Raw genomic sequence first — 23,937 nt, forward strand, 5'->3', positions numbered from 1 at the left:
TAATTATACAAATCGTTCTCGTAATATGTTTGCATAAATAAAATGCCTTGTTCTGTTGTAAATGACCACATGACTATAAATAGCATAGTTTTTGCATTTATATAATACGGAGCACCCATAGCAAATTTTAATTAAAATTAAATTTTATGTGGAGAGCGGAATACCGTCGGAACACCCAGTATATATAGTATTAATTGGGATGATGACTAACTTTGAAAAACCATTAAAAAATATTATATTTAAATTTTATTAAAAATATATATATAACATCGCATTTTGTGAAAAAACACCTTTTCTCTTTTTAAATTCTTTTTTTTTCTCCTTAATTATGTTTTAATTTCTACGACTTAAATTACCGCCAAAATGCTAGCTGATATTAGACGACGTCGGCGCACAGTTAAAAAATACTATGAAGTTGGGACCGAAAATACCAATGTTTTTATTTTTTCCTTATTTATCATAAACTCTAAAGTGTAGGGTGTAGTTCTATACAAACGCAGATACTTCCGCATACTTATACAGTCGTTTTCATTATCCCTATAACTGAATTACCGTACTTTTCGGTTTATTCTATCAAAATGGTTATGAATATCGACCTAAATATGAAAATTTCAAAATTAGATGAATCTAGTAATTGTGTGATTCTTTATTACCATCATCATTCCAATTGCAATAAACTTTTACATAAGATTATTGCTTTTCGTAGGTTTTCTATTCTCTCTGATTCTATGTATATCAAAAGTTATTGCTTTGTGCAATGTGCGTTGCTTAGTGATAATATAGGAAACCTGGATTTTTCAAAATTATTCAGAATGTCCATCAATTGAGTCTAGAGCAAAATTAACCGGCAAAGTTATTTGAAACGATATTTGAAAAAATAGGGCCCTACAGCATATTTCAAGAAAATATTACTAGCCTACTAGATCAATGACCAACACGACGATTCTCTTACAATTATTTACCTTCTCTATGTTGTACCACGGCGACCTATCTCAAAACAATAAGCCACAGTTTTTTGTCCAAAATGTTGTTTGTTATATTCATTTATCAAGGAGCTTCAATGTATGGGCGCAGCTCTCATTCCTCTGTGTGAATCTGTTACTCTCTATGTGAGACTGGCAACGCTGAAACTGCGGCTTAGACTGTTGTTCTTCCTCTCGATTCTGCGCTAGTACCAGCTCGCTTGTATATTGTCGAAGTCTACTCTGATATGTTGTGCTTTGCTACTTATTTGCTACTCCATAGCTGTGATGTTGAGATATAGATGCCTGTTACACATTAATATTTACACCTATTTTTCATAGACTGATTATATTTAAATTTTAATTGTATATATTTCACATAATTACATTCGATATGCTTAATAAAATCTGAATTCACAAATTAATTTATTACTAATTTTCTGTTGTACTTACATTAATGAACAAGCAAGACGCGTACGGGACTAACACATCTGTATGTATTTCCCAAATTAGAATAAAACTAATCTACTTAAGCTAATCTTAAAAATACACTTATACACTAAAGTAGTTCGTGTGATTTGGTTCGCTTCAATCTTTTGATATCTTACGTGTTGTTTAGTAGCTGTATTGCATCTACGTTGCTGTGATTTTGCAACCTCATTCATGTTTTAGAGCGAAATCTTGGATCACTTAGTATATCCTTTTGATTCCGAGATCATGATGCAGCTCTTCGTTGCTTACTTTATTTTGGATGCGTTGGATTACTAGTTGGTTTGATGTTTTAGTGCAAGCCCATATTTGCAACACATAGGTCCAAATAGGATTTAGGATTGACTGATACTTATAGGAAGTGAAAAATAAATTTTGGATCGAGATCGAGACGAGTATTTTTTTATTTTTGAGAATTTTGATTCTGTCTTAAAAATATGCCAAGATGATGGAAACACCCCGAGTTCGAAACCAGTTATCTTCGTGTGTGTGATTCGTATTTATCAGAATGTACATGAAAATAATAATCAGCTAATTCATAGTATATATTTATTGCATTTGATGTATCATAACTAGAAATGACGTCACATTTATAATAAATGACATTCGTCGGTTCTAATATATTCTGAAATCAAACTTTGAACTTCAAGAATCAATAGCCTTCTTGATTAACGAACTCGTATTTTAGCATAATTTCAGGCCGGTCCGAATATCATTTTTGTTATGTCTGTATAATATATGACCATACAAAAAAAGAGAGGAGGATAGTAACGTAATCCCCGTTCCTTGCGGGCACACGATCTGAAATACGTAGCATCAAGTAGAATAACCGAAAGAGATTCAACGTTATTTGTACAGTTATATAAAATAAAGCAATTTGCAAATCTGTGGTCTTAAATTACCAAACGATTTAGAACAATCCACAACGGCAATGGATCAGTGACGTCATTTTTTTCGATGGTTATAGGTATTCAGTATTATATTGACGGCTACGCTTGATTTTCTGCGAATGTTGTTTTCCTTTTGCGAAAGGTCAGTTCGTTTACAGCTTCGGCAATTTATAATACTCGGATTAGTTGCCGGCGGAGGAAACAGAGAACGACAATAAAAGAGAAAAAAGAGAAGAAAAATTGTCCGAGCAATATATTATTAGATATTAATATATTAAGTTCTTAAACATATCAATGTTAAATCGAATATGTGATAAAAATGGCAGATATTTTTATTAACCGACTTCAAAAAAGAAGAAAGAGTGCACTTCCGAGATGGTCCTATTGAAACTAATTCAGATATTTGGGTATAATGTTATTGCTGAACTGATATGACTAAAACTCGGAAGTACTATCCATATCATATGAGAAGTCGTAAAGACTTTGTAGACAACTGTTTCGATGCTGTAATGGTTAGTATATTACGCTCACACGCGAAGATCGCGAGTTCGATGCCCATCAGTGCAGCAACTTTCTTTTTTCAAGTTTGGGTGAAACATTTGTCAAATTAGGTGACATACTAGCGGACCCCAGGGCCTGAAACATTCCTTATTTTCAATCAATGTTTCTTTATTCCTATTTTTCCTCATATGGGTACTTTTACTTGGGCTATCCCATTGTAGTGCTTACACAACTTCACTTTACAAAACAAATCTAATTTAACATAACTGTTTGGGTACGGTACCAATGGGCATTTTTGTTAGAAATCTAAGTTAATAATATTTTAAACATAAAAATTATTTTAATTTCGGGGTTTAAAATAAGAGTATTTATTAATAATATTTATATATTAAAAAATGTATCAAAACAATATTTTTGGCCTAGCTTTTTTTAAGGTTATATTTAAATAATATTGGGTTACAATATACATATAATTTTCACAATCGTAGAACTTGGGTAAAAATACCAAAAACCTTATAACACTTGTTATCCAAAGAGATTATATAATTATATAAAGTAATAAATAATCAAAATCGACGAGAAATAATATTACAAAATATTATATAAGAAATAAAGTAATATAAATTAATTAAAAAAGAAATATTACAAAAGTTTATATTCCAAGTATTAGATTGTATCGATGGCAAAATAAATAAATCAAACTAATCTTATTGCGTTACAAGGGATTTGCAATTTAGTGGATTAAGAAGAAGTTAAATGTCAATATGGGCAAAATAACGAAATGTTAAGGTTAACCGCTTGCGCGAGCGTCGATGTCTCGCGATTTTTACCCGTTTAGTTGGATATCATATTTTTCTTTAGTCTCGACTAGTCTGCCCAGTCTCCACCGATCTGAGATCACATCTAAATTTAGCTCGACCGACGAAATAATAATAAAAAAACACCGTTGACAATTTCGACGACTGCTGCTTAGTATTCTAAGGAAGCGGTAGTTTTAAATTTCTCCGAAGGCTTCGGCTTCGTTTCGTTTCGTTTTTTTTCCGCCTCTATTTTTCAACTTGCCCCGGCCATAGGAGACGTTTGAAAGGGACGTTGCATTCGCGTCAAGCGGTGGATTTCGTTTATTTGCCTACGTGACGGAATGTTACCGGCAAATCTAAGCGCGTTCGGTTTTATGCCATCCTGCGGTTTAATTTTTTTTCAGCGATGACAAAATCAAATATCAATGATCGCACTTCAACACATACTTACAACCTGATATATATAAATAAATAAAATATTTTTACAAAAAAAGTAAACCGCCCTAAAATAATAATTAAGGAGCTCACTAAAAGATAAAAAAATAATCAAACTTACATTTTTAACACAAAAAAAAAACATTTTAAAATAAAATGTGTACATAATAATCGTTGTAATAACTATATAAAAATCATTTTGAAGTCGTTACCGTGCACAAACAGTTATATTAAATTAGATTTGTTTTATTCCTAATTTAATTTTGTGTTTATGATACAAAGTCATATTATTATTTTCGTATTGTTCGAGCTGAACACTCTAATGATATGGTCAGTGCTTAAAAAACAAACTGAACAACTTTGGTAAGTCAACCCTTACTAAATAGTGCTAAAAACCCTGAAATGTATAGCGGTTCGGTCCCTCCTTTCATTGTCATCCCATCTAAATAACCTCAAAGTATGCAGTTAGTTGTCTGTACGTCCCCATAATATTTAAACAAATATCGTCTAACTCCTAGCCGTTGAGGAGTTGTGTCTTACATAACATCAGCTCAGCAGTAACATTATGCACATATATCGGATTTCTTTAGAAACAAAAATATGTGGAAACATTTTACGTTCCTTTGAAATTAAAGGTTTTTCCCCGATTTTCCCAGATTCCACCATCAGGTCTTGAATTGGTTCAAATGGGACGATCTATGAACTATACACTTTCGAGTAAAAATATATTGAGGATCGGTCCACAATTGACGGAGATGTCAGTGAACATATATTTAAAAAAACATATAGTCGATCATCGAACCTCTTCCTTTTTTGGAGTCGGTTAAAATAGGTATAAAGAAACAATGATTGAAAATTGTTTTAACCAAACTATAATAACTCAAAGTTGATGCCTCCGTAGGGAATCGAGCCCGCGACTTCCGCTTTAGCGGAGCACTCTAACCAATGCACCATAAAAGCAGTAGTAATGTAGGCATTATTTCTACGACTTGTCATATGATATAAACCGATTTTCCGTCACATCAGTTCAGCAATAACATTATACATTGACAACTTGAAATTTGACGGTTTCCTTTGATTTGCTCGAATTCCGCCATCAAATGCTGACCTGGTTCCAATAAAACCATGTAGTAAAGTCTTCAAACAAAAATTGGTCTATAATTGACGAAAACATCCATGAACATACATTAAAAACTATGTACAGCCGAACATAGAATCTCCTCCCTTTTTGAAGTCGGTGAAAACAAGTGAAGATGGTTTAAACAATTCTTAACTAAACAAATGTATAGTTAGCCGGCGCATAATTACAGTTTTTAAAAACAAAATACAAAAACTAAAATATTTCTACTTATAGCAATGAAGACTTGAAAGTGAAATTGAAAGTGAAGAAGTGAAATTCTCTACGTTCTCAGTTAAGTAGTTGTGAAACGAAAACATAATACAAGACCAGCCGAATCTCGGAGCCAAATATTTGTCAATTCATAAATCTTTGAGGTAAACAAGCGGAGTAAACCACGATCTTCACTCAAATGCACGCTCAAATCTTAGGATAGCAATATTATTCGACTTCAGTAGGGCTTTTGACAGCTTTTGTGTGGCACAATGGTCAAATATTCAAGATATTAACGGTTGGTGTTCCAAGTTATTCTGCAAACTTGATACATTCATGCTTGGAACACTGTTTATTCTTTGACTAGGAATTGACCGCTCTCTTTCTAGTATGAGATTCTTTCAATTTGGAGTTCCACAGGTTTATTCTCATTCTTAACATTTGTTGAAAGTATGATTTTACAGAATTGATTTAGTATATTGATTGTTTGTTGTTTTATGTCTCCTTTGCACTTAATAAAGTTAATAGTAGCACTTAAAATGTATTGTGTTATATTTAATCCCGCCTTTATTAATTAATTTATTGTAGTCTAGTTAGAATTGTTACATTTACTGCCGTATGAAATTTTATTCTTGAAGAAATGTAAAATTTGTAGAAGTGTAAAATTTTTCATTCATATTGAAATAAAGGGAGTTTTGTCTATTACATATAATGTTACTAAATATACGAACTTCAATAAACATTTAAAATTTGTCATATGAGTAATACATAAAAGTGATTAAATATTCGATTAAAAACGTAAACATATTTAAATAAAATACATTATATTAATTTATAGTGTTTTTTTATATTTGTTTTTATTTTATTATATTTTAAATTGCCCATTATTCATATTTGGCGACAGTCTATGTGGCACCAATACGAATCCTTGTTCTTTTCTAATAATAATATCTATTACATTTGTTTTGATTTGAAAGCAACATTAAAAATATGAAAAATATTTTATTACTTAATCACTTTCAATTGATTTAGATTGTTCCAGATTTTTATATAAAAAATCGATGCATCCTACAAGGTCGCAATACAAGACACATTCCAATGGCGAGTAGATCCGATGCGGCTGCACAATGAGAAATCCTAAAATAACGTGCTAATCAAAGGTGGTTTGCCGACCGATCAGATCGCGCAAAAAAAATGGAAAAAGCCTTAATGACGAGCAATTTACCAGTAGACAAGTATTGTAAGCAACTATAAGTACCCAATATCGAACAACTTTTAAAATTAATACCATTAATGGCTGCACTCATCTGGTTTTCAAGGCTACTGAAGCATAGAAATGACGACTAGACCATCGGAGTGGATGGATCACAAAGCCACCGGTAATTTACTTTCGTTTAGGCTCGATAGATAGCAATAATTGTGTAATTTATAATTTGATCCAGTCAATAACTAATAGGATATGTTATAACGAATGTATTTGCAGCACATTTTCATACAAGTTGAACATCAAATAAAATATTATAAAATATTTATTGATAAAAAGATAACACGTTAGTTTAGTGTTATCAACAAGTATTTGCCTAATGATATTAATTATCAACGGTTTTAGTGATAACATATATTTGTTAAACTAAATTATCGCAAATGGACAAAATATCTTTTAAGCAAAATTACAATAAATATCATTCATACTTATTTTTTTATTCTTTATGACCAGATCTACTGATATTTTTTACTAACACTTTGGATATTAATATTCATTAAAGACAAACACTAAATCAAGCAACCAGGAAGAGCCGTCAGATCGGTGTCACAAAAAAGCCATTGAAGGCAACTTAAATATTATCTATTTCCCTAGAACCAGAATCCAGATTTACACAAAATACATAAAATAATAGCTTGAAATTAGTGGATTTAGTGACAGGAGAAAAATACAGCTACTGTTTTAAATATCCAAGTTTGGATTAAATAAGCATAGAACAATGCAATTTTATTTAAAAATTTGGTTACATAAACTATATATTATGTGTATCAATATGTCCAACAAATATTTATTATAAATACATGTCAATTGAAAAGTCCCCAGCCTACCATAGTAAAACACATTTTTTTTTAAATTATTTTTCTTTATTCAATATAATTCCCTCCAACTTTTCGATACCCTTTTTGTAGTACAATTTGCCCCTTGCTTCAAAATAGGCCTCAGTTTTGTCGATCACCCTTTCATTTCACGAAAATGTCTCCCCAGCGAGCATTCAGTTGTGATCTGAGAACAGGAAATAGTCGCTGGGGGCCATATCTGGAGAATATGGTGGATAAGAAAGCAATCCGAAGCCCAATTCACGGATTTTTGCCATCATTTTCACTGACTTATGACACGGTGCATTGTCTTGGTGAAGCAGCACTTAGTGCTCTTTCGAATCGGTATCGGCGTTTTATCACATATATGGAAAAGTTGAAGGAAATAATGAAAATTACTAGGATTAATATGCACTAGAATAAAATATACTAGATAATGGACCAATTTTTCTAAATAATTAAAAAGCATTTTAAAGTGATAAAATGGATAAACCATAAAAGTAAAGGTTTTTAACATACTTTCTTCATTAACGTTGCTTGTAAAGATAAATAGATACTTGTAATAAGCAATTTCTGAAAAATTTATATGTACCATTATATTTTATATTTTGATATTAATATTGATATAGTGCGCTATAAAATTTTTATCAGTTAAAACATTTTATAAAAAGACAATTGATAATCTATCTAAAAATTATATAATATATATATTTATTATGATTCCTTATTATAATATATAAAACTCTTAAAGTCATATACAAAGATATTAATATAATGCATATTTGTAATCGCCAACTTAGTAATAATTTTTTCGATGATATTGAGAATATTGCAGCTGTTATGATATAACATGTTAAATTTTTATCCCAACACAACAGACCAACAGATGTTGCTACTATTGCTCTAATATTGGCTTTATATTTATACGGAATAATTTATTTCGACAATAAAGCAAATATAAGACATTCACAATAACACCCAATTAGTGGTTTTGTTGTGATATTTTCTTATATTCAAAATATATTTAAAAGATTAAATTCCAATCTAGAACCTGATCGCATCGTCACCTTCCTGGTTTTGTTTTAGGCGTATTCTCGAATTCACAAAAACTCACAGAATAAATTCTGTCAAAATCAGTACAACGGTTTAGGAGAATTTCAATTACATGCACCAGGACAGAAGAATTATATATATAATGATGAATTACTAAAATACATAACGAAAATACAGTGGCAATCTATGTGTTTTGATGGTCGTCCGCCGAATTCCAGATTTTTATGAAATCCGAAATGACTGCAGTATTTTCTTAGGGAGAAAAAAATTGAGGACTAAATATACAAACACGCGTGGATTTTCAGATGACCTTGATGTTCAGGTATTAAAACGGGAGACGTCTCATTCTTTGCCGGCTTAAAGTTCACGGTTAATTATAATATACATCAAAAGCTCCATAATATTAATAATGCGAATATGCCAGATGTTTTACTTAGTCGTTTAACGATGCCAGATAAAATATTCTGGTTTCATCAAGCGGGATTTGTTGAAAGTCGACCGCTACGAATTGCTAGTTTTAGTTGAACGATTTCATTATTGAAATTCTTGCTACTTATCGATTTCTATTATTTAGCAATAAATTATTGTAACAATAATAAGGCTTGAACTAATTTGGGAAAATCTGTATTATCTATTTTATTTATGTTCAGAACAACAATGAAGTGTTTTTCATTAACCTGGTCTGGAAAACATATATTAATAATTACTACTTTAAAATTAGTTAAATACAAAAATAAACAAAAAGTCTTATAAAAAAATAAACAAATTGCTAGTTTCAGTTGAACGATTTCATTATTAAAATTCTTGCTACTTATCGATTTCTATTATTTAGCAATAAATTATTTTAACAATAATAAGGCTTGAACTAATTTGGGAAAATCCGTATTATCTATTTTATTTATGTTTAGAACAACAATGAAGTGTTTTTCATTAACCTAGTCTGGAAAACATATATTAATAATTACTACATTAAAAAAATTAACTAATTTAAGTTAAATAAAAAAATAAACAAAAAGTCTTAAATGAATAATTAAAGCACTGAATTAAATTATCGTTTTTATTCGCCGAATAAATGCGGTATTAAAGAGCTTTTGTTCATGAATTTATATAATAATCGAGATCATACCATGGGCGGGCGTAACTAATTCATCTGTTTTAAATATTTCTTTGAAGAGTTTCATCATCGCACGAAACGTTGGCTGTAAAAAATCTGATACAATTTTAGTTTTAATATATTTTGTAAAACCAATTAACGAAAGGAATGTTTAAAGAAACAATCATGAATGCCCAAATCATCATTGAATTAAAATTTGATAAAGATAAAATATATTGGAGATGGAAGTAGAGTAGTGTAGATGCGAACGTTTCGAGTTTCGCTCCGACAATAATTATTTTGTTATTATTTACGAGAATTGGCGTAAAATCTGTAAAATGATTTGCCGCTCTTTATGTTATAGCGATACTAGATAATAACATGTACTACCTCCAAAAGATCTCCTCAGGAACATTTTTTAATTTGTATATTCTTTTTCAAATGAATCTATAGTTTTTCGAAACAATGAACTCATATCATCACGATATCGAGTGTTTTGCCCAGGTTGTAAATTCGTATAAAATCAGCTCCTGCGGTTTTATTGAATTTTTTTTGAACAACAATACAGGAATAATATAACTTAGATTCACTATCACAAATTTCACCTTCAATTTATATTCACCAGAAAGAAATCGTCCAAGTGGGAAGCGGATGACGAATCAAGAACACGTTGATATTGGCTCTACCTGGAATCGAGCATATGAAATGCATAAAAACGCGAGTAATTTTTTTATATTGTATTCTCGATATAGGTAATATTAACAACAATTATTTCAGAGGAAACTGATAATTTGGCAAGTATTTTCAGAAAACTCAGGAGTATGCAACTCGTTGAGGGAACATTATTGCAAATTATCACTTGGTAAATATAAATTAATAATTATTTTTTACTTATTTTTATTTTAGATACAACACTGAAAAAATATACATAGTAGATGAGATAGTAGAAGAATATGGTCACAGAGTTTTGAAATTGCATGTTTAATACTATCGAATTGATATGAAGGTTGTCAAACAATTGACATGCTGACCAAAAGAGATGTACAATGAAGAACTTCTTGGACTTATAGAAAAAGGCGCAACAGAAGAATGAGAACAGTGGTATATTGCCACATTACATTAATTTTTTTTGTTTTCTTACTTGATTTATATTTTTAGCATAATTTCCTAATATAATTTTTAGCAGCTTATTCATAGAATAAAAAAATAGGATAATATATAATAGACCGAAACTGAATAATAAGGCAATTTATTGGTTAATTGAAAGAAAATATCCGTTATCTGCATATAAATTGCTGTTTTATAAACAAAATCGAATAACTATGAGACTAGTTATGGAGATGCTCTATGAAAACTAGTGTCAAATAATGTTATTATGTTAGAACAAAGCCTTAAGGGTTCAGTATCATCATCCACTCAATCAAGAAACATTAGGATAGACTGCAGTCATATGTTAATACTGAAATCACTGAATATCAAACCATCTGCTCTTGCGTATTTAACAGAAAAAAGCAGTGTTTTTACACTTTCACAGACATCTTACTTTTCTTATTCTGTGATAACCTTTTAAAAACATTAATTTAATAAGTAGCGGTTTCTGATATATTTGTATTAATTAGTATATAAAATAAATACGATAGTACCTTCTCAATTATTTGAATATTTTTTAAATTCCTTTCTTTAATTGCCAAGGCCATCTGCGAAAAAAAACTACTATTGTAATCTACTTTTACATAGCAAATAACGAAATGAAGAGTCATTTTACAGTATCTTATCGTGACTATCTTGAACAATATAGTAATTGTAATATAACCTTGACACAACTGCAGCATTCCCCAGTTTTTTATATTAATAGTTTCTTCCATAATATTTCTAGGAATGAAATAAATACATACAAGTTAATAGACATGAATGGATTTTAATATAATGTTATTTATTTATTATAACAATAAATTATCTTTAAGTTTTTATCAATTTTAAATCAAATTTTATCAATAAGTTTCTGACTAATTGTTTTTTATTTAGTTTATATAAAGGTATACAATTTATGAATAGAAATATGTGGATTGTCTAGATTCTTTTCACTATTTCTTTTTCTCATATTAAATACTGCCTTTAGTATTTCTCATATTTTCTAAATAGTTTTTAAATATTTTCTTGTTTCGTTGGTTATCATATTAATGTCCGCACTCTGTTTATTTGTCATCAAAAGTTATTGTTTAATCAATGATTTACTGAATTTTCTTAACAGTTTTAAATGTATCAAAAGTAGTATCGTTGAATCTTTGTTAATTTGAAATAATATCTCAGAGGTCAGACCAAAGAGTTTTATTTTATGTTGTCGTGTGTGGTAATTTCAATGGAAACAAACTCAATGCCACGTTATGGAAATAAAATCTTGTTGTTTTGATTATTAGTCGTGAAGACAAGGTAATAGCCATTTTATTAAATTAATAGTCACAGGTTATATAAGAAATATCCAGTAACCAGTCTGGGTAAGATCGAAGGTTTTTCTGTGATTGTCTTCTAGTGGCTCTGATTCCATATAGTTCCATTAGTTCCGATTGAAACAAACCTATGTTGAAAAAAAGTGGACTCAAACATATGTTGAAAAATTCTAGAAATATATGTGGAAGGAATGAATAACCTGAACTTTTACATTTTATAAAGTCACAGTACTTTGTAAAGATATTATATTTTTTATAAAATCACAGATGTAATGCTTTTTAATGGAATTGAATATGATACTATAAAGCAATTGCATTTTACATAATCAGGTATTACTAATACAAACAACTCAATTATCTAGTCACGGTAAAGAAGTCAGGGCTGCCCGTTTAAAACGCGAATTTACATAACCTACTTTTTTAGCATCGAATATGGAGCAACAATGAAAGTGAATTTTTGCTAACGTTTCTGTTAATCTACGTGCTTTTTTCATGTATAATACTTAAAAAATATGGTTTAATTACATCATCGAAAATGATTACACTGATGTTTTTAGAATAGTTTTTGTATTCCCGATTTCACGCGTCCACCTTCGAAAGGTAAAATATACCTTCCGAATGGGTCTTGATGTTATTGAACTTCGGCAATTTAATACCACCAAATCCAGTAGTGATTAAGGCGTTTTGAAGTATTTTAATTATTTTTTTATTGTTACAAATTGAGTGGTATGCCATTAAAAGCTAATACCTATTTTATCGTATGATCTTCGTTCGCAATATATATTTCCAATAGTCCGTTTACTTTTTATAGAGACAGAGTGAAAATGTCATCTCATCTCATAAATTAAACGGGTAAATTAACAACTATTTCAGATGTTCTCGGAAATATGAGAAGGATGTCAAAATATTACCAACAGAGCGTTGATTTATTTATAGCTATCGAAAATACTTTAAACTTGTTTATGATAACGGTTCATGAAATGGAAACTAAAACAAATCGTAAACGGGTTTAGGGGCAGTGCCTTAGGATTCTCTTATTTGCTATTTACATGAACCTGATGCTGTAACAAGATATGAAGAAAATCAATTTTCAGAAGTTTTATCTAAACTCAAATTTAGGTAATAAAGAGCTGTTTTTACGAACATTCATTACGTAAGAAGATTTTTAGGGAATGAAAGAGAGAATCTCAATTTGTTTTACATTTTGTTGAATAGGCTGGGGGGTATCATAAAAATGAATGTGACTTTTCTAGTTCATATCTCAAAAGTACCCTCAACGGTAGAATATGTTTCATATATCTGACTTCAAAAATTACTGTGAAAATTCATAAACATGTCATGGTACAGATACCAGGATTGAAAACAATATCTAAGCTTCAAATTACTAGTACTATATCAAAAGTTGTAGACGAGAGGAGAGCATAAATATTAATAGTACCTGCAGCTGTAGAGGATCTACTTGCTAATGGTTGTTGATCATGGGTAGTATTCGGTCATGTTTAAACATAACAAATCGTTTTAGTGACAGATTAGTCGGGCAAGATTGATAGGTATATGCGGGCAAAAATTGTTTGAAATAATGAAATAATATTCCGACTTTTCACTATTTTTTTTCTCTGCAAAACATTGAATTTACCATATATTTTTCTGCAAGATATGTAACGGTCCTTATATATAATTTTATGTTAAAATTTATTCTCGCTCCAAAAAAAACGACGTAATAAAATCACGTAGCCATAGAACGCACTTTTATATTATATAATAGAATATCTGAAGTTAATCACCATTTGTCTGAGCTTTAAAGCTTCATCATTACCACATTCCGGAACTTCTTGTGCACTTTATAAAACATATACACCCGCTCGTTTCCAACGCATCATTATTGTGTCATAATGGCTGCAAAAGCTACACTATATTATTCGCACTGTTACATAGTAATAATAATAATAACGATAACATTGTGTTAAATCTGTCGTTATTCCCAACGTAATCCGTATAGGCAACAATCAAGTTGTCATGTTAACAAATTGCATATCAGGGCTTACGTTGAAGTGACGTCGTACTAATTCGAGCTCATTCATTAGCAATGTTTGAATGGAACGAATTTCTCACTATTGTATTTTAGACGCGATTTTTAATTCAATAAAAGTAAATTACTGAAATAAAGTGACATTGAGAATCGTGTAGTGCATAGAAATATGTTGTCTATTAGATTTTTGTTTAAAATAAATGGATTAAACCCTCCAATGTTTTATTCGTATAGTAATAGGTGCCTTTTATATTTTAGGATTTGGTCATCAGAAAAGTTTTATTAGTTTATTTAATAATCGTTATTTTTTTTTCTGATTTCACAAACTTTGAACTATCCAGACTACTTGACCCATAAAAAATCCTGTTTTAAGGGTCTGGAAATTTTATTTGTTTGAGACGATAAGTCATATGATAATGATCTTTTTAAATAGAATCCTTTTTATATGAATCACATAATTTATGGTTACTTTAACAACAATCAACTTTAAAGAAGGATTAAAAAAATGGACCTCACATGGAAAAATCGAAGTACAGTGGTGTCTTTTATATTTCAGGATTGCATCATCAATAAATGTTTTTTTTAATAATCGTTAGATTTTGTCTATCATCTATCTATCTATCAAGACTATTTGGCCCATAAAAAAAACCCTGTTTTTATTGTCTGGAAATAATTTTTTTTGAGATGATAAGTCATATGATAATCCTTTCAGATAGATTCAACCCTTTTTATATGAATCACATAATTTATGTTTACTTTAACAACAAGACAACTTTAAGGAAGGATTATAAAATGGCCGTTAGAAGGAAAAGTCGACATTCAGTGGTGCCTATATTTTAGGATTTGATCATCAATAATGGTTTTTATTAGTTTTTTAATATGTTTTTTTTCTGTTTTCACAAACTTTTCACTACCAAGACTCTTCGACCCATAAAAAACCTTATTTTTAATGCCTGGAAATTTTATCAAGTCATGTGATAATCAACTTTTTAGATAGAATCCTTTTTATATGAATCACTTAATTTATGTTTACTTTATAAACAATCAACTTTTAGAAAATATTATAAAATTGGTGCTTAGAAGGAGATGTCGAAATTCATTAGCCTCTGTATTTGTAACATTGTCGAAAGATGAATTATAAATTGTTATTAATTTAGTTGCAAAATATATTGGAATAAACTGATGTACATTTGAATATAAAACGCTATTTATAATATTACAATTCTAAAAGAATCCCAATAGAATGATTGAATAACAAAATGGAATTTTAATTACAGTTATTGTAGTTTAATTGTTGTTTTTTTTTTTGTATAAACTTTTGTTATTTTAGCGCTAAAAATAACGAATTTTCCTATTTAACGATCTCCTTTGTTAGTAACTCGGTTCATCAGTATACATAGTCATGTCCTTTACTAAGGTCGTCGACATTTCGGATATCTCAATAACTAATTTATGTAGCCATGTGTAAATATTGCGACTAAATCTATTTAAGCACATGAGATAATAAAGAAAAGTACACTTCCGTCTGTAAACTTTTGTAATTGCACTCGTGTGTAGTTAACTAAAATTTAATTAATTTTAATGTGAAATTATACCTGTAATACAATTCATTTAAACACAAAATAAAAATTAAATATCAAATTGGAATTTTTTGTTAAACTATTTATATTTTTATTCTGATATTAATCTCTGTCATTTAATTTGCATAATATACAAACGTTAACAACAAAGGAACTATTTTGTGCTCATTGAACGTGAACCGGCCAGCTATGGGGAAAAAAGCCAACAAAAAGCACATTTACGTGCGCATATTATGCAAAGTTTGTTATTACTATTAGAAAAAGGCAGTTCCAACGCCTTGACTATGAAAGTATACTTATTTTCCAGTTAAAACGAAGTGGGCTGAGAATTAACGCGGGTTGTTCATAGTGTAAATAGGCACGACGTATAAAGTAAATGTGTGTTTCGCCCATAATTACATTTCATTACACTAACGAGACAAATTTCACATTTATATCTTTGTTATAATAGGTGTTTACTTCGTTGTTAGTTGGGTAAAACGTGCAACCTAAGCCTACCTGAGGCTCTCTAAATAAGACGTCTTCAAAATGGTCTGCAAAATAATGTTCTTCCTCTTCAATAGCGCTCACCTGCAACAAAAGAGAAGATAATATAGAAACATTCCAAAGCTATCCTCAAAATATAAGTTATCAGTACAAAACAATGCTCAATAAAGGTAATATTTTCATATAGGTTATATCTAAATAATTAAACAAAATATGCCTTGATGGTAAAATATATTTCAGGGAGATGTATTGGAATTTTGTGTAATTTCTAAATTCTTTCTAAATTCCACTAAGAAGAATAAACAGGTCTGTGTATAAATGACGGTGATCTCAAAATACTCGTAACATTCAGCTTAGTGTTCCTCCAGCTGCTTTAGTTCTTTATCACAGAACGATTTGTTTTTGCTTTTAGAGTAGGTTTAATTTTCGGTGGACACCTTCGTTTGCGCCAAATCTCTTTCCAGGAAACCAAATCTAGACTAAACCATTTACCTGCGACTTTTTAAAATAACAATAATTGTTTTAGTAAAGCCACCATAACTTTTAAGCCCAATATAGAAACCTATAATTGAAAGATAAATATAAGCTCACTCGTAACCATGTTCTCACTGTGTATCTGAATCGCAAGAGGGCTTGTATAAAAGCAAGAACAACTGTAGAAACAACACATTTTGTATTACATCTTAGGTTGTGTTTGTTTTTTTTCTTTTTGGTTACTATAGTAAGGAAATATGTTATTGTGACCTTATTTTTATAACATTTAAGGTAAACGTTATTTACTTAAATGCTAAAATGGAAGCGTCTTTTTCCAGGATGTTGAGGTTCAAATATTATTAATTATATTCCAAAGTATTCTACTCTAGCTCAGATATGATTTTTAAGATAAACAATGATAAGCTTAAAAGAATATCTTACGAGCTTCTATATCAAGCTTCCGTAGAACAAAGTTTGTTCTTTATATTTCAGACCAGATGATCTTGGACCCAAATGTAGATGAGCATTGCTTAACCAAGATGTAATTGTGAATTAAATAGTAGGTCTTTCATTAATTAAAGACTGCATGAATAATTGCATTGAATAATGGAAGCAGAAGTGGCTGAGTTTCTTCAAAAGAAGTAAATTGAGAGGTTTGATATCTGAAAATTATAATATGTGTTATTCTTCTCAGATCAGATTAATTCATTAGTGAATGCTTCCATATCTTGATTTTTCGCTAATATCTAAAATTTCATACAAGAGTCGTTATCGTTAATCGTCACATTTTATGACTAATTCATTTAAACTAATATGTGCGCATAAAACACCCAATAATAAACTGAAGTATGTATAGAAAATTTTGTATTGATAGAAATCATTGAATTTACGCATTGTATTACGTGAATTGAAAGAGATATTACTGTTAACACGCGAACATCTAATTAGAAATAAAACCATTCAAATCATTCATAAACGTCTTACTTGATTATCAGATGAACTGATTTTAAAACCTCTGCCTAAGAAAATTACTAACCGTACGAATGGTAACGGTTCTTAAACATAGTGGGAAAATAAAGTTTTTTGACCTACTATTGATGAACGAAAGTGACGACGACGAGAGGAGATGATGCTGTAATAGTACATGTGAGACTGATAACACCTTCTTGTGAAATCTTCGATATTTTCTTTAGTTTAACAAGGAATAGCAAGCAGTAACAAAATTGCACAGAATTATAGATCTAAATTTTACATATTCCATTAGAAATAATTAGTCACTCAATCAGTCAATTTAAGAAATTTGTTTAAGTTTTTAGTATATTAACACAAAAGTTTACTTTCTTTAAGTTTACACTTCATTTCAAAGTTACTCTACAATGTGCTAAAAATATAAACAATAAATATAAATTTGTAATTTGTAAAAAACTTTTTACACTAATTGTTACAGTAAAATACAACTAATAAATAATTAATAACACCGAACATTTAATAAATCAATAAATATATATTTATATAACTACACATTATTGATTGTTTTTACTATCAAGACTTTTTTGCATTTCTTTCCTGTATTTTAAAAATAAATTGTGAGAAACCAATGATTTGAATCAAATTTCTGCTGATGACAATCGGATGAGGGTTTACCGAGAATCATTTTGTGGCTTTTTTGTCTAACCACAAAATTTGTACAGCTAAATATAGTACAATTTGATGGAAAAAAGAACCATTTTAATTAACATTCAGGCCTAGTATTGATCGAAAAGGTAAATATTCAGTTGAAATTAGAATTTAACATTCACTAAGTTCAAAATAGGAAGTGAAATCATTTACATTTCCATTGAATTTCTGATAATATATTAGTATTCGAAATGGGTTTTTATAGAATCTCTGAGAAATGGAATCACCCATGTAGCAGGAAGTCTCGTCATTCCTGAGCAAGGTATTCTATCAAGGTGTGATACGACTAATCATCCATATATTTTTCCTACGTGATACATTTAACGATGTATATATGTAGATATTTCTATGATATTTAATGTTATTGTGTTGCTATATTTATAACATAGAAGAAACATAGATAATAACATTTTTAAGTAACATATAAATCAAGCTTTATCATATTAAAATATATCAATTATTGCTTGATTTATAAATATATCAATTTATAAATGAAGCAATTGTTTTTAAATTGTAATATTCAAATTCCTTATCGTAGCGCTTCGGTTCCAGGGTAGAATTTGCATGATTTTGATAAAGTTAATTTTATTTGATTTCAACTGATTATTAGTGTTCCCTCGATACAGATGGATTAATAAGTCAATTATTATGTTATAAATTATAAGTTAAGTAATATAAGTATAAGTAATTCTGATCTCACGTGATAGGGACTATGATCATACAATATATATTAATCAAAATATTTTACATTATTTTCTACTTCTTCCGAACTTTGCTTGGCAGCAATTTTCGCACTTTATTATTTTAAAACCATTTGAAAACCAAGATGCATCAATTTGAACGTGAATATGGTAACAGAAATACTCTGTCTGGGATAGAACGCTGGGTTCATCAGAATTTATTATTCGAGCTGCAAGAGCTATTACTGGACTTTTTGCAGTCAAAAATCGTTTAATTGTTCGATTGTCGTCGGTATCCATTTGCAGTAACACTTTCATTTGGTGACAGCATCTTTTAGTTATACTACACCTTGCTGATTCCACCGTATGCATAGCCAGCGTTTATGGTCATGATAATTCCGCTTCGGTGTTGATGTTGACGGTTATCCTGCCTCAACCTGTAACCTTTTGAGTTTAGGTTGTAACAGTGAACTGTATACGTCGGCAGTCACAATACGCCACAAAAATGTAGAAAAGAAAAGTATTTTCCTTCTTTTTGGATCATTTGTACATCATATAAGCATGTGTAGTCAGTTAATTCGTCAACTGCTGAGCTGTATAACAGTTCTTTGAGAGTTTGAGTTAGGTTTTCTTTAAATATGTCCAATATTATTTCTTTTGATATCAATTTCAAAACTTTCATTAGTTTAAACCAAAACCAACAGGATACTAAAAAGGATAAGATAGGATAGGATAGGAAGGATAATTAGGATACTAAAAACTAGCAATTTTATACATTTCTAAAAATTTTTGATGAGAATCAATACAAAAGAATTTAAAATCAAAACCACAAGAGTAATTAACGTCGAACGTGTAATTTTGAATGATCCGTGATTAGCGTTTGTATTAATTGAATAACGATAATATGAAATGAGAAACTACTATTTTATTTTGGGAAAATGTCATAACCATCAAATGTAATAATCTGTTCAGGTTGTTTAGCAGTAGTGTACAATGATAATTGGCATTTTCGCTAATATATGTCGCTGATTAAAACATATGCAAACACACAATATATTAGAATGTTATTTTATCGTGGCATTTGTTTCTCTTTTATAAAATTGGAAGTCAGCTAGGGTTCTGATGCTTTCTCTGGGTACAGTTGTTGATACAATTAGTTTATTTTATTAGTTCACACTAAATGGCACGAAGAAGACCGAAAACCAATATTGATAAAATTCCAAAGTATGATGTACGAACTAAAATATCAAGATTGTTATGAATATCTGAGATGCAGAACATTTATACAGTGAGTCTAACTGTATGTGAACCTTAATACCAAAAAGTCATAAACTATAAGACAACAATGAAAACAGCGTGGAGAACTCATTGACGTCTTATGAAGTATTATAAAGTTAAAATACCTATCGTTTGTCCTGAGATCCTCTTTGACTTTTTTTAAAAAACTAGGGAAACTGAATTATGGTCGTTACTCAGTTACTCGAACCATTCCTTGATATACTTAAGTAGAGTTCAAGCAAAACTATCGCAGTTGAAGCGGCAATACCACAACGGGTTGATTGACCCGTTCCAATTAGAAAATATTCAAACTTTGAAAAAAATCTTTAATCTGTGGATTCCCGGCACAAGCATCACAGTTGATGTCTACAGCCACCAAAGATGATGCATGATCCCTTTGGTCGTTTCTTTAGGAGGGATATGTTAAATTGCATGATTCTTGGGTACGTGCTTCACTCCAGTTGAATGTGGTTTGAATGTGGAGACACTGCACATTCAAGTGTTTGCTTTAAGATTGAATGGTGCAACGAGTGAGATGTCTAAAAATAGACGTAGTCAAGGTAGGAGTTTTTACTTATTTTATGACAGATAAAATTTCCCGTTTTAATTTGTATCGTTATTTAACAAGTCACCCGTTTTTTATTTAAATAAAATAGCATGTTAAGGAAACAAAAAATTATGACATAAACCCCTTCAAATTTCATAATTTGGGTACGTACATGTATATAATTATGTATTTATGTGGATTTAAGTTAACACCCGTTTAGATTTTTGCGCCTTTCAGGATCGGTGGCTTATATTTTATGGTGTATATTTAGAATATCAACTATTTTAGTACAGTTAATTTGGTAATACTAATTAATAACGCAATTAATTCAACCAGAAGCTGTATAAATGTTTCTCATTTTAATGTTTCCGTCGGTTTTAGACATATCTATATTTATGGTCTATCTTAGTAATGCTAAAAAATAACATTTTTCGGTTCAAATGCATTAATTTTTCTCGATAGCGATTCCCGTTGGTGGCTTTATTGAGTAATGCCTTTACATTTTTTGGCTGTGCAGAATCCCCTTATCATCGGTGTCAAAATCACCATTTTTAAAACATCAAAACCAGTACTCACATGTTGAAATCGATGAATGGTTGGTTACTATAATCTTTACACGGCACTCGATAATCTTCAGCTGCCTTTTTTTAAATTGAAGCAAAAAATTAAACTTCCCACAATTGCGATTTACTCAGTGGAAAGTCAGACATTTTTAACGCACTGAAAAAAGTATTTAATCACACTTCCAAGAAATGACACGTACTGAAAAATGAGCCCTTTTAGTGATGCTTCAATATGAAGTTGCTTACACATGTACCCGATGCGATATAATACACTATACACCATCTGTTGTAAATCCTTTAAAATTAATTTATAGGCCTACGTTGCACTGGACAATTTTATTACCATTTCCGTGATACCTTTGTTTTAAAATCTATATATTCGGATATACAAATAGTATGAATAAGGGCTCTTGCTAAATATTTTTTTTTAAATATATTCGACGACCATTAAATTGGATTTAAGAAAGCCACTACGAAATCAGTAATACATGCAATTATATATACCTCAATAGCTTTTTCTTGAACTTTTGCAGTCACACAAGGAAAATGTACCGCAACCATCGACGTTTTTGATGGAATTTTTCCCATTCCTAGCTAGAGCATCACCGATAGCATCGACTTAATTAGTCATTTTCCGCTTCTGGTCTCACCTCAGGACCTGTTTTTTCCAGTCCACGGCGCAAATCTAACGGTCCTCATTAGGTTATCCTCCGCTGATTTCAACAGCTTCGGGTTGACTCCGCGATATGGTCGGCCGCTCTCGATTCCCGCGAAATATAATTTATCGTTGTCATTGTCATAGAGCAGCGCCACGGCCGTCGAGGTCCACGTACACGACATCGTCTCGCTGATTTTATCGTTTCGGTTTTCTCCCGGCTTCCGGATCAGGATATTCGTGTTCGAATTTGATCGGTCGACGCTTTATCGGGGTGTGTTATTGAATTTCTCGTGATTTTGAGTAACGTCGAACAAATCTGTATGTTCACATTGACTTGTTTTAATCGACGTTAAGTGTGTTATCCAATTTGTATTTAAACTGGGCTTGATTTTATTTCTGAACATAGTCGGTTCTGCTACATCACATATAACTAAATTTTATATTTCGGTTTTGCTGTATCATTTTAGAGACGGTGATGCTTTTATCACTTTAAGAAATCAATTCAATCAATTGAAAATTAAGCTGCTTATTTATCTGCTTATATTAAATAAATTTATTTAGATCTTAGAATTAACACATAAAATTTCTATAGTCCTCCTTACAAAATAGCCAACACAGGTCATACATGACGTCGATTATATTACCAATTGAAGTTTGTAAAGGTGTAAAACTTGTTTTAAAACCGGAGCAGATTTTTCTTCTCTATTCTAATTAAAAATTATGTAATGCTGTTTGATGCCACTATTTGGGTTAGTATTGGTGGTCCATGTCACCAAATCTCTGTAAAACTCTTCAAAACATTAGTGATAATATTTATAAATTATGTTATAAAGGGGCAAACCTTGAAATAGGAATGCAGAAAAAAATATAGATATTTTGGGTCGATATATCGATATTTATTTAGCCGATATTTTTCGATATTTTTTCAAAATAAATTTAAAATCGGGACTTAATTTTAAAGGTTTGGTGGTTTGGCTTGACATTTAAATTTAAAGGAGCACTACGACCTACTAATCACTACGAGCAATCTAAGATCTACATCATTGTCTAATCCTTTCCAGATTTTCCTTTTTGTCAACTAGGACTTATGCAATTCCAAATTACCTAGCTCGAAATTAGATTTTATGGGAACCTGATCAATAATATTCCTGTTTTAGGTTATTGATATTTAATAAAACTCTAAATTTGGATCAATATTTATAGTAATAGTATACTTTCCGATTCTGAGGACAATTTAAATCTTTGTTCCTGGTCTTTTTATATGTCATTGATTATTGTTGTAAAATGTATGATTGTAAAATGGATTTTCATTTTTTCGTCCACAATTTACAGTTTTAATATAACTTTTAATTGAGATCGCTATGCTTTGTTAGTTTTTTTAATAATCTATCTACATACAATGTGAATTACCTTTCTAGTTTTTTCTCTAATATGATACCGGATGTGTTGGGTAACTTATTCAGATAATGTAACTAATGTAATGTAATGTAATGTATAATTCAGGTAAAGTAACAAATTTCAGATAATGCATTAATGCCATTTGCTTAACCATTAAGTTCTTGGTAAACAGTGTTTCTCTTTATATAGTCGCCTCTTATAATCTGTAAATGACTGGATAGGAGGCCTTTTCTGTTCTGCAGCGAATATTAGACGTTCTTTTTACATTTTTGAGTCATGTTTATTCATTGTTGATCTTTTCTTTTGTATTTTTTTAATATTATATCCAATTTTGAGGTTATTGAGCATTGTAATTTATAATTTTTTCTTTTTTGGCTCCTTGAGGAACTTATGACATACTTCGCCGACGATACCTCCAACAGATCCAGATTTGAATACCCACCCAATGAGTCTAACAGATCCTGTTAATATGACCTTGTGGACTATAT

At 30.3% G+C, this 23,937-nt stretch overlaps 1 protein-coding gene across 6 annotated transcripts in view; it reads right to left on the reverse strand.

Annotated features, from left to right (window-relative positions):
- pot (zona pellucida domain protein papillote) overlaps nucleotides 1-23,937 on the reverse strand; it is a 164,850-nt gene that overhangs the window by 104,749 nt on the left and 36,164 nt on the right. For 2 of the 6 annotated variants that reach the window (XM_076403998.1, XM_076403975.1), the window contains exon 2: nucleotides 16,187-16,258. The exons of the other annotated variants lie outside the window; for them this stretch is intronic. The gene's annotated coding sequence lies outside the window, so the exon portion shown is untranslated. The remainder of the gene's footprint in view (nucleotides 1-16,186; nucleotides 16,259-23,937) is intronic. 6 annotated transcript variants of the gene reach the window in all.

The sequence above is a fragment of the Rhynchophorus ferrugineus genome, unplaced genomic scaffold (genome assembly GCF_030347505.1).
Source record: "Rhynchophorus ferrugineus isolate W39M unplaced genomic scaffold, kcgeb_rfMv2 rfM1, whole genome shotgun sequence".
Taxonomy (NCBI): Eukaryota; Metazoa; Arthropoda; class Insecta; order Coleoptera; family Curculionidae; genus Rhynchophorus; species Rhynchophorus ferrugineus.